Below are 13,623 nucleotides of genomic sequence, written 5' to 3'. Positions count from 1 at the left end.
TCTCTCTCTCTCTCTCTCTCTCTCTCTCTCTCTCTCTCTCTCTCTCTCTCTCTCTCTCTCTCTCTCCACAAACACACACACACACACAATATTTTGCTATTGTACAAATATTTTTCTTAAATTTTTAATAAATTTAGATAAGAGAATCAACCTTGTGTTTTAAATAGATTGCAATTTATATGTAATAAAAATATAATTATTTCTAAGGGACATAACTTCTTATCTTAACTATTTATTTAAAATAGGAAAAAATTATCTAAATGTGGAAACTCTTCTCTTGTGTGTTATATTTTTTCTTTAATTTTTCTAAAAATTTAATTTTGGCACTTGCGAATTAACCTTATATTCAAGTAATTTTAAACCTTTATTTTTATCAATAAATTACAACTTTATGAATAATCCATATGTGATCTTGATTACCAGTTCTTCCATCCAAATAATGAAAACCTTATTGATACATCAAAGCTATGTACATGCCCATTGCTTCCTATTGCCTATACACTCTATACCATAAATGTGTATTGCCCATAAAATATCAAAATATGACTCATTTACCAAAATAACTTTAACCAATATAACATTACAAATGCCTTATCATATATCAAATCATTGAGAAAACCACCACTAGAACACATGGCATATTAAGACTTGGGTTTTTCATAGAGCTTGCAACCACTAGGCAAAATGGTATAAAGCTATAATGATCACTCCTAGCATAAAAATTCACAAGTCTTCTTATAATTGCTTATAGCATGGGCATTTCCCTCCATGTCCATAATCTACTCATTGTTAGAATTGTTGATAATCAAACCCTCCACAATAGGGATGTTTTAAATCCATCCAAGGCTTCCTTCATTGGTAAGGTTGACTATCTTTTTGAGAAACAAGGAGTTCTTGGCCACAAGCATCCTTCTTTTTTCCATACATATTGACCACCCTTAAACATCTGATGTAGGAGCTTCTTGGGTACTTTGGTGATCTTGCAACAACCAAAGAAAGATTTATTATTTATTTCTCCTATCTACAATTTGAGGAATGAAATTTGTTGTCCATGTTTTCTCTTTCCATGTGGTTGGCTCCTTAATGGGGACCTATTGTGGATCCTATACCTATGCTCACAAAAACTAACTCCATCATATGTGGGAGTTAACCTTCTCTTTGTTTGAGGCATGCTTGTTTCCAAATAGCTCAAGTAATGTGCAAGTTCAGCTTTAGGGATGTTTTGTGTAGCATCAAGGTTTTTCGCTACCTTGGGGATCACTTATTGGATCACATGTAGACCTATCTTTGTCCCTGCAAAAGTTAATTTGCTAAATTGTAAGGTCATTGATTTCTCCTTTTGTGGTAAGACCTATATTATGTAATAAACCATCTAACAATATAACTTGTGTTCTTGCTAGCTATATAATTAGTGATCTAGGATTATGAAAGTTAGAGTGAAGTTAGATAGAAAGAAACATTAAGATTTGGCTCTGTAATACTGAGCTTTTAAGCTTGAAGATTATATTTTGGAATTTTTTGCTGCAACTAGATAGGCCTTATGCTTGTCATATTGAATGGAGATTGTCTCACCACATATCCATTGAATTCTCTATAATTTCTTGTGGTTTATCCCATATTGTATTGGCTTCCATGTGTATCTCTAGCAAGGGTAACTTGGCAGTGACTTTTATTCCATCCTTCCTTGCATCAATTGGTATATGAGAGAAGGTTTCTTTCTTACAAATTTTTGCAATCATGGAGAACCCTAATTGGATTGGTTGTAGGGTGGAAGAATTGGTTTCTAACCTATAACATACAAAGGGTTATGAGTATTTTAGGAACTATTGTCAAAATGGTTTGAGATAGAGGAAATACAGAAAATGCTATTATGGACATGTTGAGATAGATTGTAGCTAGACTTGAAGTTTTTGAAATAGCCTAGAGAAGAGGACTATATCTTGAAGATGTTAGTGATGAAGAAGAGGCAGAAACACCTAATCTTGAATCTAAAGAAGAAAAAGATGAGAAAAGACTTTTTAAGGATTTAGCTAGAGCGAATTCAAGACCTACATTTGAACTTTCTACTTACAATGGAAAACTTGGCAATGATATTTTGTTGGAGACATTGAGAAATACTTTGATTATGAAAGTATCCCCAAGGACAAGAAGGTGAGGATATAAACTACAAAGTTAAAAGGACATGCATCTTTTTGGTGGGAACACTTGTAGATTGATAGTCAAAGAAAGGGAAAGGAAAAGATCAATACTTCGATAAAAATGGTTGGTAAGTTGAAAAAGAAATTCCTTCATGTTGATTATCAAGTTATTGTTTCAAGAAGAATACAAAATTTAAGATAGAAAAATTATACTAAGGACTTTTATATGTTGGACCTTAGATCTAGGCATATTAATGATGAGGTTGAAAAGGTTCCAAGATACTTAAATGGTTTTAGGAATTCTATACAAGATGAAATTGCTTTTCTAAAAATGGAAAGTGTTGAGGAAGCATTTATGTATGCCTTGAAGTTGAAGAAAATTTGGAAAAGAAACAAGAGCATAGACAAAGAGCAAGAGGTGGAAGATTTCAAAGAAGTAAAGGTAGATCTAATGGAGAAAGTAGATTACTTCATAATACACCTAATGATAAACAAAAATAAGAATGGAAAGAAGAAAATGAAAGTAGAGGAAGGGGCAACTAGACTAGAGGTAATTATTCTGGTTACTCTAGGAATAACAATATTGGCAAGAGAGAAGATAGATCTTGGTTTAAAGGTACTTGTTTTAAGTGTGGTAAATAAGGACATAGAGCTTTTGAATGTAACTTTTCTGGTAAGAAGACATGGAGTAGTAGCAAAAATACTTTAATTCAAGAAGAAGCTATTGATGTACATAATGAACCTGAGAAAGGAGAGAATATTATGGTTAGAAAACCCTTTTAAAATGAGCAATTAGATGGAGAACATGTTTTGATGAAAATTGTTTTCAAGCCCAGATGTAAGATTAAGAGAAAATATTGCAAAGTAATAACTAGCAGTGGCAATTTTGATATTTTGATATATGAGGAATTGGTATCTAAGTTGAAATTGTAGAGATTAAGCCATCCTAACCCTTATCACATTTCTTGGATCAAGGATGAACATAAGTTATTGGTAAGTGAACAATACCTCATGAAATTCAAGATTGAAAGCTATTTTGATTAATTTTTGTGTGATATTATGCTTATGGATTATTGCCATAATTTTTTGGGAAGACCTTGGTAGAATGATGGACAAGCTTTATCTGATGGTAGATTAAATCAGTGTACTATTTGGGCTAATGGAAAGAAACAAAATATTGTTTCCTTTGATAGAGAAACCTAAGGCAAATCATTGTGCTAGAGTAAGAGTTTGCTTGATTGAAGGTAATCAATTTGTGAAGGACATGAATAAACATCATGTCTTCTTTTCTTTAATCCTTGGGAAGACTAAGAAAAAAAATGAAGTTGAGCATACACATGAGGTTAGATCTATGTTGATTGAGTTTCAAAATATTGTTTCTAATAATTTACCTAATGGATTACACCCTGCAAGAAGTATAAGTCACTACATGGATTTGATACCTAGAGTTAGTTTGTATAATAGAGCACCACATAGACTAACAACTACAAAGAGTGAAGAATTGAATAGACAAGAGTGAGAATTACATGAGAAGGGTTTGATCAAAGAAGGTTTGAGTCTTTGTGCAATACCTATTGTATTGGCACCTAAGAAGAATGAGGATTGGAGAACATACACTAATTCTAGAGCTATAAACAAAATAATAGTGAAGTACAAGTTTTCCTTTTCCTAGGATAGATGACATTATGGATAGATTGAGTGGAGAAAAATATTTTATAAAGATTGATTTAAAGAGTGACTATCATTGTATTAGAATTAGAGAGGAGGATGAATGAACGGCTACCTTTAAGACTAATGAAGGTTTGAATGTGTGGTTGGTTATGCCTTTTGATTTAACTAATGCACCTAGTACTTTTATGAGGCTAGTGAATAAGATTTTGAAGAAATTATTAGGTAAATCTATGATTGTATACCTTGATGACATACTAATATACAATAAGACTAGAGAGGAACACCTAATTCATATCAGCCAAGTATTGCAGAGGCTGAAAGAGGAAAAGTTGTGATAGATTTGAAGAAATATTCTTTTATGAAGAGAACATTATGTACCTTGGTTTTATGATTTCTTTTGATGGATTGAAAATGGATCCTAAAAAGGTAAAAGCTACTCTTGATTGGCCTACACCTAAGAATGTTGGAGAAGATAAATCATTTCACGGTTTGGAAAGTTTCTATAGGAAGTTTATAAAAAAAAAAGCTCAATATGTAATATGATAATAGAGATAATGAGAGTTGATAAAAAGGAATTTAGATGGACACATGGGCAAAAAAAAAAGATTTAAAAAATTGAAAGAAAAGGTCATAGAATTACCTTGCTTGCTTTACCATAATTTAACAAAGTTTTTTCAAATTGTCTATGATGCTAGTGGAAATGTTATTAGTGCTATATTTTGAGTCAAGAAGGTGAGCCTATAGATTTTTACAGTGAGTAGGTGAATGATGATAAGAGGAAATATTTAGTCTATGATCAAGAATATTATGCAATTATTCAAGCCTTGAAGAAATGAGAACATTATTTGATTCCTAGAGAATGGGTGTAGTTCATCGATTATAAAGCCTTATAATATTTGCAAAGCCAAAATAAGTTGGATTAGAGACATAAGAGTGGATAGTAAAATAAGGTAGAAGATGCATTGAGAAGAAGTAGAAGCTTGTTGACATAGATGAGAGTTGAAGTTCTTGGGGTTGAGGACTTGAAGAACTTTTATGAAATTGACCTTGATTTTACAGAACCTTGGAAAGTAGCAAGAATCATATAACTAATGAGTAAGATAAGTCGGTTGACTATTTCATTCAAGAAGATATGGTGTTTAGAAGAATCCAGTTGTATAAGGATGTTCAAAGAATGGTGAGGAGTTGCCAAATTTGTCAAGTAGCTAAAGGAGGTGGTTAGAACGTGGGATTGTATACACCTTTACTTATTCCTTGTAGAACTTGGGAAGATATCAATATGGATTTTGTTCTGGGATTGCCTTGAACTCAGAGAGGTAATGCTTCTATCTTTGTACTGGTTGATAGATTTTCTAAAATGACACATTTTATACCTTGTAAGAAAGCATCACATGCAATATACATAGCATTTTTATTATATGAGAGATTGTGAGACTTCATGGATTACCTAAGAGTATTGTTTTAGATAGAGATAATAAGTTTATTGGGTATTTTAGGAGAATCCTTTGGAAGAATTTGAATACTAAGCTTAAGTTTAACTCTGCATTTCATCCACAAATAGATGGAAAAATTGAAGTTGTAAATAGAAGTTTGGATAACCTTTTGTGATGTTTAATTGGAGATAAAAATTCTAATTGGGACTTTGTTTTGGCACAAGAAAATTTTGCATATAATAATTTAGTAAATAGAAGTACTAAGAAGACATCCTTTGAGATTGTGAATCGCATGAGCCCTAGAGGAACTACTAAGTTAAGGAAGTTGGATACTAAAGTGAGAAATAGTGTTGAAGAAAATATAATTATGGATTTTGTGAAGAATTTGCATGAAGAAGTGATGTAACACCCCAACCTTGCTTCCAAACCCCCACTCTGATGTAACACCCCAACCTTGCTTCCAAACCCCAAGCTCTCTCTCAGGGCTACCTTAGGTCATTCACTAGACCCACTAGGGCTTCTTCACACCCTATAATTACTAGGACCTTGCTCAAGAGATCCTAATCCTTCAGTTGGGGGTACACCAACAAAGTAACATCAAATTTCTTATTAGCCGGCTCCAGTCTGCTATTAACCCTCAAGTCCATCTATAGCTCCAAGGGTACCAGTTCTTCATCTAGGGTTTTTTTTATACTCCTTCTAACATCCATGACCCTAAACAATGCTGATTTCATAGGCGCATTCAATCTACTAGGGAAGATACACCAAATTGCTCCAAAAAGGCTACTAGGAATTAGCCCTCCTAAATAGCTAGAAACAAGATTTTTTGAAAAACTTCTTAACAACCCTACAAAAAAATTATATTTTTGGATACCCTTTTTAGAGTACTTCAAGATTCTGTAATTTTCTAGCCTCCAAACTTTTCGTACAATGAAAGTACAATTTTAGGCCAAAAATGAGGATTTTCAAGTGCTTTATCGCTGTTGTGATGGAAAACCACCTTAGACACCTTTCCAAGACCTCTCCTTTGGATTGGAGCAAGGTTAGACCTTCTCATTACTCCCTGTGCAGCTAGATTAAGGTATTTGTACACTTAATCCTCTCCATAACTCATTTTCCAACTGTGATTCCTAGCCAAGTTGCATTTGGCTTGCCTAGGGCATCACCTTAAAAATGCTTGCTGATGCTTTCAAGGGCCCTCCTTCTTGATACATAATGTAAATGGATCCTAGTTCCAAATCCCAAAATACTAGAGGTTTCCAATGGTGGGAAGTGGCCCTAAGATCCCATTTTCTAAGTGCAGCCCTGTTCAGATCAGCAACTTGCCAAGAACAAAAAGATTTTTCTACACTAATGCAAATGAATTAAAATGATCAAACCAACACTACAAAAAGATTAAAAACAATATTTCAGAACTTTTCCAACACGAAAATCAGGCCATTCGATCCTCCTCTATTAAAAATGCCTTCAAATGCATAAAACCGGCAACAAAATACTTGCTCAATTCGTTTAAAATGCAAAACCAACTTGTCCAACCCCCTGAAAATGGCTGTCCTCATGTTTTTAAAGGCTCCTCCATCAGTTCCATAACTTTTCTAAATAGTTAGGACGTTCTAAACACACAAATGCCAAAAAGTTGCTTTTTGCAAGAAAATGTTGTCATGACAACATGACAACATTTCAGCAACTTTTGTTCTACATGGAGTTAGACCTCCAAATTTGGCACAAAAAAAAAGTAGACATATAATATGCATAAAATAACTTCAAATAAACTATTCAAAGCCATTGGAACCTTTCTAGACCATTTTAGCCTTTACCGGACCTAAGTCACCTAGTTGACAATAGTCGGCAACTTCTAGCAACTTGGTCACTTTGGGTCTTGCCAAGTCTCCTAAACACACCTAAGGACCACATAGGACCTATTATTAGAATAGTGATGTGGCTAGCATCACTACAAGCCAAAAATAAAGAAATACATAGGTTTCACACTTAGCCTACCTAGGTGCTCCTGCACCAAGTAAAGAGTAATCTGAATGACAGTAATCAAGGATATAAAGATAGATAAGATAAGAAGGGAGACATAGGAATTTTGAAGTTGGAGATGAAGTAACAGAACAATTGAATAATAGATTTCCAATTGGGACATATAGTATGTTGAAGATGAAGAAGTTTGGGCCTTGTAAGATCTTGAAGAAACATGACAGTGGTAATGCTTTTGAAGTTGATTGCCTAAGGATATGGATATTTCATGTTTGATCAATATTTTAGACATCTTTGAGTAGTATGAATTTGTTAGAGAAATAATTGATAAGCCTAATTATCATAAGAAGAAGATAGAGGGAATTGATAGAATTTTGGATACCAAAATCAGTAAAAACACCAAAGGAAAGGATTACAAAGAATACTTGGTTCAGTGGCAACACAAACCTATTGAAGACAGTTCTTGGATGTCTCAAGTTGAATTGGATCTTTATGATACTTGTTAGATCATTTTATAACTTATTTATAACGTCACCTTAAATTTTGGAGCTAAAATTTTTAGCTTGAATATACTACATAATTCATGGGACCGCTAGCTTTAGAATTTTCCCTAAAAAATAGAAAGTCGCTTCTTCTCTATTTTAGAGGAAGCCCCATTCCACGGAACCCCAACCTTAGTCCCCTCAAAAACATCTCATAGAATCTTCCACTCCTAAAAAATAGAGCTCAAACCTTGGCCATCAAACCCATGTTGTATTATCTTATTAAGAACCTTTATTTTTGCTCCATCTATTAATCTGAAGTATTTTTCCAATAGATTTTCTAATTCTATAACAAGATTATTTTCTAATCACCATTCTTTATCACAATTATATTGAGGTACTCATGAATCCGCTATTCTTCCCTCCTCTTGAGCATCTTCCATTTAATTGTGTAGTTCTTCTAGAGGTATCTCACCACCCAACTCCAATTAGGGGAGATGACCCAGTACTTGAACGCATTCCAATAGTTGTGATAGGAGTTGTTGACTTGATACCTACACTTATTGACTTAATGCCCTTTTTTTTTTTACAAATTTGTACTAGTATTTGTGACTATAAAGTTGTTAGTACAATGATGACTAACCAAAATTGAATAAAATATACCCTTAGCTATGAAAATTAACCAATGATGTGATGCCACATTAGTTGTGCAAGTATGGGTACCCTTTATGCAAGACAATTGGTCTCACATTTTATTTGGGCTATTTTGGACAACTTGGAAAAAAACATGCTAAAGTGGTATCATGATGGGTAATGTGGACTTAAAACCATAGTTATATGCAGATGACTCATCAAATAAGCTACTATAAAAACTTGAGAGTAATTTAAAATTTCCACATAGGATTTTGATAAACGTGAAGTTAGGGGACGCTCAAGTACTAGATCATCTCCCCTATGTCAAATTATGCCCTTTCTAAATAATTTTGATCTATTTTTTGCATCGTTAATTGTAAATTGCACTTGGGCTTGCAAGAAGATAGGAGTAATCTTATCCTCCCATTTGATTTGTTCAGCAACTTCGAGGTCTTCCTTTATGTTATCATTAGGCTGTTGAAAATGACAGGGTTGGGAAATATCATGGAGAAGAGATACGAAGACACGTATTTGGAATGTGTCATTCTATACCCAAGAATGTCATTGGAATGTCATTCACACCATCTGGGGAAAACACTGCCTCTGAACATCAATCGCTTAATTTAGCATTCTCATGACTATCCTGCATTCATTGTTGATTGCCCTCTTGTTGAAGTTTAGGTTGACCTTCCATTTGCTCCCATTTTTCTCTCACATCATTTCTCAATTTTTTTGTGAGTTAATGACATCCTCTTTCTATTCTAGTTTTCCCATCGCAGACAATAACATTGTGAAGTGACTAATGACATTGTATCCCCATGAAATCACCTATTTCATCTTGCAAATATCCCATAATTCTTGCATATGAGACAACTTGGTGTATTTATATAACTCGAGGGTTTTGACAACTGAATTTATGTGGGTCTTTGTTTTCTGGGTTTTTCTAATGTTATTTATCTTGAATGGAATAGAGAGCATTAGAAAACTAAAGAAGCACTTTGCCCCAATCCTATTGACACTTTTAGCATGCAAGTGGTTTTGGTTTTATGCTTTCCATGACCTCTCAATCCAAAAAGGGAAGTGCACACAAACACAAATTCTAGTTGGTATTTTTAACTTCTCTCATGACCATCATCAACTTTGGGTTTATAATGCCTATCAACACAACTAGTAAGCCCCTTTTTCTAATCTTTATTTAAAAAAGGGAAATGTGAAGATCCTAAAAAATTGATGTTTCTCATCTTTAGATGAAAAAACCATTGAACATATGAGGTACATTATGTAGATGAAGCCCTAAGGCAAGGCCCACCCCTATTGAAAATGCTCAACCTTCCCATCTCGAAGTAGTCAGAGTTATATCCCATATCACTGCACCGTGTGACCAAGTTGCTTATTTTAAACTTGACTCCCTCAAAGTTACCCAACATAAGGCTTATGTTAGAGTTAGTCCCGATCTTGAAGATATCCCCTGTGCATATGTACATGTTGTAAACACATTCTTGTGCCTACATAATCAAAGGGTACAAAAAACAACCTTAAAAACCTTAAAAACCTAGGAAGAATATATCAGAGTTTTAATAAATAAGAAAACTATATTAATAGGGGAAATATTAGCAAGAGAAACATGGAGGTTGGAGTTGGTACATACTCATTATAAGAGGTTTGTACTACAATGGAAATCACTACAAGAAAGAACATAGAGAAAAAAGTTGTGGTTGTGGAGGCCATTGTGATTATCACTACAATATATGACTATGTAACACCATGCTCAATTGCACCCATCGTTCCATCTCTGCTGAAAAAATGACTACACCTAATTCACATTTGACAACCTATAATTTAGCTTTTGTATTTGAATGATCTAATGCTCATTAGAAAGTGTATAGCACATTGTAGGATGAATTGTTTAAATATTAAAATGCTTCATAGCCTAAGAAAGAACTCAAGCATATCCTTAACTATCATAGATGCTTAGTTTAAGCTACCTCTCATTGAACTAGAAGACAAACTACCCTTCCCATTTCTTTACCATACAAAAATCATTCAAAAATGTTTATGCCATTATCACACACATGGAACAAGTAATTAGATAGCAATAGAGAATAGAAAGAGGTGGGCAATGGAGACAAAGCCATGTAGAGAAATTAGCAATTAGGATTGGGGATTAGCACCAATGTATGTAGAGACTGCAAAAAAAACCCTTCCTACCATTTGAATATGTGAGACATATCTTATTATACACTATGGAGAATGGATATTTTTTATTGGTTATCTAAAATGCTTGTTGACCACACACACCATTTCCAAGTGGCACCCTTCATTAAAAATATACTAAAAAGATTCAACATGTATTAACAAATGGTATTAACCTTACATACAAAAATGTATGAGTAAAAACAAGGCACATAAATTGTTCATCAAAATGCCTCAAGTAATTTCAGCAACGGCAGTGCACAAAATAGATAGGTTGAAAAGCTTCTAAAACCTTTCAAGAGAATGGATTTAATAGGCATTGTTAAAGGGGATTTATTTTATGACATCCACCAGTGTCTTTCCCACTTGGTTAACTCACACACTAAGGTACACTAATAGTAGCAGGGTTGATGCATAGTTATAACCAAGATCATAATGGATGAGAAATAAAATTTACTCTTTATAATTCCTGATAAAAATGTGTTTCTTATCTTTTTATTATTCAAAACAAACTTAACAACTCTTTTGATTGTTTGAATCTTTATTACAACATGAGAATATTTGATAAGCCAACAACCTTTAGAGAGGAATTTTCCAACTAGGGTAGTCATTATAGAAGTAATCAAAGCTATAGTCATGATGAAAAATGCCACATAGGGAAACAATGAACACATTCAATCAAAACAATCATCCAAGGACAACATGGAACAAAGATTTGAAGATCATGAGAAGAAATCATGTAAGATAAAGAAAAAAATGATGTTGTGGGACATTTCTTGTAAAATTATATATTTCATGTATTTTTGCTTCACTTCATCTTATTAGATAATAGAAATGAAATCATGAATGTGAAGGATTTGAGCAATACAAATCACAAAGCCCGACAAATATGTGCATGTAAAAACCTTTCACAGAGAAGAAAAAGACAAGAGGAGGCAAGGATTTGCTTTGAAAAATATACAAATGTATTCTCAAAAATGAAAAAGATGCATGATAATTACAAATGATCTATCCTTATAGAAGGAGATCAAAACCCAAAAAGGGTAACCTAAAAGGTAAATGCTATTTAATAATTACTAATTAATTATTAAATATGAATGCAAAAGGTGCATAAAGTGAAATATTAAGAAGGGAGTGAAGCACATTTAATAAATGAAATTAAAATAGCAATTTAGTCTAACACCTCCCCTTAAGATGAGCAACAATGCAGATAGAACAAGCAAATTATAATGCAATGCTAAAATGAAACTTGGGTCCTGGCAACAAGGCCTGATGAGGTACCCAATCACAACCAAATCTCTATGAAATGGAGAAATAGAGGGAACCCAATGGGAAAAAATCTACTCCAAAAAGATAGCATGAAAATGAAGGAAGGAAGGACTCATCACTAAGACCCCCTAAGGAAAAATTCCTTATCCCCAAGCATAGAACACAGTTCAAGATACCGTGGGGATGCAAAAGTTTTAGTGAAGATGTCTACAACCCATTGAGTAGTAGGAATGTACTTGTAAGAATTTGGTATAGCTCTGATACCATGTGAGAATTTTCCTTAGAGAAAGATTCACCCAAGATTGAAGAACTCGAGCACAAGCACAACTGTAGACCAAAAAAGAGTATGATCAATATATCAGACTATGTCCTCATACATTGCTCTGTATTGTATGTGATGATTGTACACACTAGGAGAGCCTGTATATAAAGGCCTCTCAAGAAGCACCTAGAATGTGTCTAAAAAGAACTAGGAGATAAGATAAGCATGACAACTAAACACACATCTTATCCATCATTCTAGATGAGAGGATAAGAATGAAAAGGTGTATCTCAAGTAGAGATGTTGTAGACACCATGTGCATAAAAGAGGTGCAAAATCCTATGTTGTCAACATGAAAACTCACAAGAGTGCACATACTCCTAGGTGACTACAAAAAATATATTAAAATAATGCATTAACCTAAGTAAACTTAAGTGTAAATAGTGAATACATATTTATATCAACACCCCCCCTTAAATGAAGCTTAGGGGAATGCCCTTAAGCTTATGAACACTAGGATGAAATGCATAATGGGTCCTAGCTACTAGGCCATGTTAGGTACCCATGTACAAAATGAAATGCAATCTCTCATAAAACACAGAAAAAGGGAAAACCTCATGTGCAAAACCCTCCCCCAAAAAGAGAGATGAAAAGATGATGCATGGATGGATGGAGTAATCAAGACCCCCTCCATTACAACATACATCAAGTATATACAAGAGAGAATGAGAAGGACAAAACCCCTTAAGAGGAAAAAGTTTCCCCCAAAAAGATGGAGGAGGTAAGGTAGTCCCCCCCCTCCCCCCCAAAAGTAAGGTGTTGACTAGTGAGAAATGCTCCAATGTAGAAGTTGATCCATGAACATTGAATGATGTTCCTCACCTTTGGAAGAAATAATGGTAGAGGTACTGGTGAGACATTTCCCGTTTGTGCAGAAAGAATCTCAATGATGTAAGGTGTCTCTGAAACCTATCCAAGTGTCCTTGTGTTGGTACTAATGATGTCTCCTTCCAAAACTACTGAGAAGAAGTGTAGATCAAGAAAGGAGTGATGTAGAACCTATTTCAAGAAACCAATAGTCTTCTCAAATGACAAAGAGACCTCCAACAATTACTGTACATAAGGATCCATAATCACATCAGCTTGTAAAGACTGATCATGTAGAGAATGGTCAGGAGGATTAGAGTGGGCCCTCGAAACAACTAGAGAAGGATCATCCTCAGCAAAGAGAAGTGATATATCATCAAAGAAGTCCTCCAAATCTGCTATGTGTGACTCCATGAACAAAACCTATAACATCAGTCAACAAGTCATCACCTAAGGTTGGAAGTGGAAGACAATGTGTACCCTATTGTGGTGATGTACATGAATCATTCACTGTGGCAATAGATGAAGAATTCACCTCAAAAAGAAGACAAATATCATTGAGGATGTCTCCCACATCTTCAATGTGAGACTCCACAAATAACTATGTGATGTTTGATAGGAAGTTGTCGCATGAAGGTAAAGTAGGAAGACATGAAGTTTCTCATTGCACTAAATCCAAAGCATCTGTGGCTAGA

The sequence above is a fragment of the Cupressus sempervirens genome, chromosome 11, assembly GCF_028749045.1.
Source record: "Cupressus sempervirens isolate cs-2001-9-10 chromosome 11, ASM2874904v1, whole genome shotgun sequence".
Classification (NCBI taxonomy): domain Eukaryota; kingdom Viridiplantae; phylum Streptophyta; class Pinopsida; order Cupressales; family Cupressaceae; genus Cupressus; species Cupressus sempervirens.
Note: the sequence above shows the minus strand (reverse complement) of the source record.